We start from the raw sequence: 5,913 nt of genomic DNA, 5'->3' as shown, positions 1-5,913 counted from the left end.
ATTTTTTTATATGAGTGTTAAAGACCACTATAAAACCCTTTCCTCCATCATTCTTCGTTATATCATTGTCCTGTTTCTCCCAGAGATAATGAACATATTTTCATAAGTAAAAAGATTTTTGGTAAAACTAGCATGTGTCTTAAGTTCTCCTGAAGATAATTCTGGCTAGTCTTATGCTACATGGCCTAAATAAAATAAGATAGAATTGTATTTGCTGCTATGATCTGAACGCTTGCACCCCTAATCGCCAGGCTGATGATCTCAGATCTGAAGGCTTGAAATATTAACTAGAAAGTGAGGGTGGAGTCCTCATGTACAAGACGCCCGAGGGAACTTAGTCATCTCTTGCGCTACAGGAGGAATAGCATGAGAACATTGTCTAAGGACCAGAAAGTAAGTTCATTCAAGATCTGACTCTAAGGGCTTCTTCCAACAGATACTGAAACTATTAACACTTTGATCTTGGACTTCCTGGCCTCCAAAGCCTTGATAAATGAATTTCTGATACTTATAAGCTATCCAGTTTATGGGTATTTTGTCATAGCGTCCACACATTGCATCAGAGGAAATTTTCCAAATTGAAAATCTCTGTTACAACCCTGTGATCCACATCCATTCTAAGTTTCTAGATCTATTTTTATTTGACATAGTAAACTATAATACTCTGGTAGATTATATCTTCACTTACATTATCAAGCATTTTTTAAAGATTTGTTTGTATTTATTTAAAATGCAGATCAGATTTATGGAGAAAAGGAGAAACAGCAAGAACTTCCATCTGCTGTTTCACTCCCCAAATAGCAAAAACATCTGAACTGAGCTGATCAGAAGCCAGGAGCCAGGAGCTTTTTCTAGGCCTCCCCTGTGGATGCAGGGTCCCATGGCTTTGGCCCACTCTTTACTGCTTCCCAGACCACAAGCAAGGAGCTGGATGGGAAGTAGAGCAGCTGGGATATGAATCGGCATTCATAGAGGATCCCGGTGCTTGCAAGATAAGGATTTAGCCGTTGAACCATCACACTGGGCCCATTCAAGCATTTTTGAAACTTATTTATTTTATTTACTTGAGATACAGAAAGAGACGCACAGACAGATGGAAAAAAATTCCTCATCTTCCAGTTTACTCTGCAAATGCCAGGAGCAGCCTGGGCTGGCCCAGACCAAAGCCAGGGTTGGCAGCCAGGAATTCAGTCCACATGTTCCACACAGGTAGCAGGGATCCAGGGACTGAGTCACCACTTGCTGCACTCCAAGATGCATATTAGCAGGAAGCTGGAGTCAAGATCAGATCCAGGACTTAGACCTGACATGCCAATAGAGGTTACAGGCCTCCCAAGTAGCATCTGAACTGTTATTTCAAAAATCCACCCTTTCTCCTGATACACAAATAGCATTTTTGTGAATGACTTATTTACGTTCAAGTATGCTGTGTAGCTGAAATATGTCATTGATGTACAAATAAATTGTGTGTGCTTGTGTTGGCATTTCTGAATTAAACAATATTTAGATGACTTGACTATTGGTATAAGAAGTTACCAACACATCCAAAATCAAAGCTTAGCACTGGGAACAAAAGTACAAACATGACCCTTGCAAGGTTTCATTCGAAAAGACAGCATCTCAAGGATTGTGGATTAATTAACCATCTTCATCTTCTTCCCATCCTGATTACCACACCACACACTTAATCTTCTTTCTTGAAAACAATGCCTTCATTTTATACTCTTCTAAAGAGATCAGCAACTATCCATTAATTAGAGAAACTGTACTTATTCACTTCATTAAAACAAGTAGGAGTTTGGAAACAGGTATTGCGATTTCAATTTCTACCTAAGGCATTTAATGCAACCTTGGGGAAATAACTTCTGTTTCAGGGTTCATTTTTCTTCATCTCCATAAGTTCCTCTCCAATGGATTGTTGTAAGAATTAAACAAAATTGCACCTGTGAAGCCTGAGCATAGTGACTGGCACATAACATTTATAGGTCATGAAAAATGGAGCTCATGATATCACTTATGCTATTTTTCTTGCTTTTGCTCTAAGATGGCTCACCCAATTCCAAGTGAGATAGTCCAGTATGCATCACCCCCTATATTAACTCTTGTCCTGTATCTATGCCAATTCACTTCACACAGTAATCTAGCAATTGATTGTGATGCCTGGTGAGAAAGAGAAAGTTGTCCATACATATTTCAGTACCCTTCATGTCTTGGCTACCTTGTCTTTAAACACAGGGTATGTAAGTAATGATTGTAGGTAGGACTTTCTACCTGCATCTAGTAAACTCTGAAGAGTCTGACATAAATTCAGCTGAAGAAAATGAGTAAATTGGGCCCAGAGGCGTGGCCTAGCGGCTAAACTCCTCACCTTGAACACCCCAGGATCCCATATGGGCGTCGGTTCTAATCCCGGCAGCTCCACTTCCCATCCAGCTCCCTGCTTGTGGCCCGGGAAAGCAGTCGAGGATGGCCCAAAGCCTTGGGAACCTGCACCCGTGTGGGATACCCGGAAGAGGTTCCTGGATCCTGGCTTCGGATAGGCATAGTATCGGCTTGGGGAGTGAATCATTGGACGGAAGATCTTCCTCTCTGTCTCTCCTCCTCTCTGTATATCTGACTTTCCAATAAATAAATAAATACATAAGAAAAAAAATGAGAAAATATATGGATTTTGCGGTCTTCATTATTTCAGATGAAGCTGTATGAGAAGAACTCCACAGACTGGGAGAAATCTCAAGATTTTTAATATTCTCTTCAAGCAGTTATTATTAACAATTAACCTTTTCTGGTGGATTTTTTAAATGGAATTGATGAATTGTATTCATTAACAAATACTGGATTTTTAAAGAAGTGATGCCAATCTGCTTATTCTCTAAAGGTTGCAATGTGCAGGTCCGCTAATAAGTAATGAATAAACTCTTTTAGTAAATACTTATATGCAACATCTCATTTCCTGGAAATGCTTGCTGAAATGTGCAAAGTTCTAAAGTATCAAGAGAGTTCAAATCAAACAAATGACCCAAGCTTAGGTTCCAATGTTGAGCACAATTCTATGTTCCTAGGGAGAGTGAGAAACTGAGCACAAGCCTTCTAAAAATATATAGAAAATGAGAATGGGAACTAACGTATTGAATGTTTACTCTGATTCTTGTATTTTTAAGACTTTCCTCTAAGTAACAATACACTTACTACCATTTATTGAGTGAGAAATTCAGATTTAGGGCCGTGGAATTTGCATGTAGGCTGACAGACAGAAATGTAGGTTTATCTGTTCTCCAAGCTCACATCATCCAAGGACTAGTGTTGAGAGCTGAGGTTGAGGCTGGCATTGTGGTGCCATGGGTTAAGCCACACACTACAACTGCTACAGCTCAAACGAGTGGTGGTTTGAGTTCTGGGCGCTCCACTTTCAAATCAGCTCCTTGCTAATAATACATGAGGAAGCTGGAAGATGCCTCAAATATCCTTGCCAACCATGTGGAAGAGCTGGATGGATTCTGGGCTCCAGGCTTTAGCCTAGCCCGTCCCTAGCAACCTTTTTTAAACAAAAAAGCTTAAGATACATGTAGAAATCAAAAGTGCTATAAGCCAGAGAGCATTTTTAGGATTTTTGTCTATTCCTGTCCTTGGTTTCTTCATGTATAAAGGGAATGCCTGGATCAGATCATCTTTAAGATCTACACTTAGGATATGCTACCTGCATATCATAAAATTTTTGCATATATACATATATAATAAGAGAAAAAGATATCGTTGCCTGAAAAACAACCAAAAAATCTGCTTATCTATTTGGCACACATCAGTTTATGACCAAGAATATGAATGGTTCTGTGTGACAATAAGCCAAGTTCAGCCAGAGAAAGACTACCTTCAACCGAAGCGTGTTGTCCATTTTTAAATCCTAACACTCAGTTTCTCTTCTGTGCTGTATAATAAAGCTGTTCCCTTGATTCTTTTCCCTAAGTTTCCTGGAACTATCAAAAAAAAAAAAAAACCACCTATTAAACTAAGTTCAGTTCAATGCTGTGGAAAATCTTTCAATGAATGCTGTCCGCCTACCTGGTGTCTGCCACTTCAGGCGTAACTAATGGATCACCGTGCTTCTCCTTCAGTCCAAGTACAGACTCATTCAGAACTTTATGCTACGGCACAGCCGTTATCGATGGACAGGATGGAGGTTGACACTGAAGAAAACAAATGCTAAATGACAGCTAAACTAATTCCTCCTTTCAAAACAAATACCCGAATTAATTTTTCATGGGAACTTTGTCCTAATAGACAACCGCAGTTAGTGATAGAATATTGTGGGGTTGGGGGACAGGGTGCTGGGAAGAGGGAAGATGTTAAGGCTCTTATTAGTGACTGATAGTGGAATTTCAGATCACAGGGATGATTTAATCAAAGTCAAGGAAATTAGCAAAATGATGCTATTCAGTGAATACTATAGAAATTGCTCTTTTGAAAAAGTTTATTGAATGAATTGGAAGTCAGAGACAGAAATAAATACATCTTCCATATGCTAGTTCACTACCCAGTCACAAAACATGAACAAATAAAACACCCATGTGCATGACAGATAACCCACTACCTAAACCTTCTCTGCTGCTTTCCAGGATATGTGTTAGCAAAAAGGTTGGAACAGAGTCAGAATCTGCACCCAAAAACTCAGATGTGGGATACAGGTGCCTCCAGAATATTCTAACCAATGTTCTAAATGCCTGCCCCTTCAAAATTAATTATTTAGACTGGTATTTAATATCCAAAGCAAACATAAACAAGTACAAGAAAGGGTGATGACATTTAATAAATAATATTTTCAAAGCAAGCTAAGTTAATTCTTGCTCAAGGGACCTTAGGAAGACCAGGTTGAACCCCTGGATCCCACTGACAGCCTAGGCAGTTGTTGTTCATGTACAATCAGACCTGGCACTTGCCAGGACTCTGAGACATACACCTGCACAAGCATCCGCAACGTTAGAACACACCCTCCCTGCTTGGAACCCAAGTGTGTTACTCATTGCTACACGTTCTCCCAGAGTGAAGTTTGGCATCCTCTCGCTCCAAATCCTCTCTTCTCCACGAAATGCATCTTTGCAATAGACCATTCCCCTCTTTCTTTTCTGACATTTCACTGACTCCCTGATACACTTAATGCATTCTCTAACAAGGCAGTCCAGAGAACGGCACGTGGCAGAGTGTCTTCCATGACAACAATCTTCCAGGTTGAAGCCGATAAGGATTTCCAGGTAAGCACAATATTCCAGGTAACACAGCACAACCCACTTTTAGGAATGAAACTGAAATAGCTGATTGTGCCTTTTTTTTTTTTTTGCTTCTGTGTGCCAAATTTCTTCCCTATTACAAAAGCTTTCTCCTTTACAATCCTCATTGGTAAATGAGAGTATTTAGGCCAGGGGAAGGGGTGGGAAAGGTCAGAGGACAAAATGACTTCATAAATTAAACATTACCATCTGCTAGCCAATGTATTGGGTAACTTATAGTAATTTAACTCATTTCTCTAAGTGTTTGGTGATGGGATGATTATTATTCCACCCAATACACAAAAGTGGAGACAAGGGAGTATAAAGAACCAGATTAGAGATAAACAGAGATTTAATAGTAACAGGCATTTAAAATCCCCTCTCCTTTCTCAATTGCCTCATCAACTTAGAGTCAGTGCCTGTGCAAGGTGCACTCACCATAGGAATTCTATAACATCATATCCAAATGCTCATTTGTTGGTCTCCTCCCATCTGAGGAAGACAGAAGAACCATGTCTAACTGGTTCACGTCTGTGACCACAAAGTCTGGCACACAGTAGAATTTTAATAAATAGTTACAGAATAATAAAGAAAAATTCCAAGCATTGTGTTTCGGCCATGGGGCTGGGGTGAAAGGAGCCCCCTGCAGCAT

This window comes from Ochotona curzoniae, unplaced genomic scaffold (assembly GCF_017591425.1).
Source record: "Ochotona curzoniae isolate NIBS_2020 unplaced genomic scaffold, NIBS_Ocur_1.0 scaffold_4506, whole genome shotgun sequence".
NCBI lineage: Eukaryota > Metazoa > Chordata > Mammalia > Lagomorpha > Ochotonidae > Ochotona > Ochotona curzoniae.
This window is presented reverse-complemented; position numbering follows the sequence as displayed.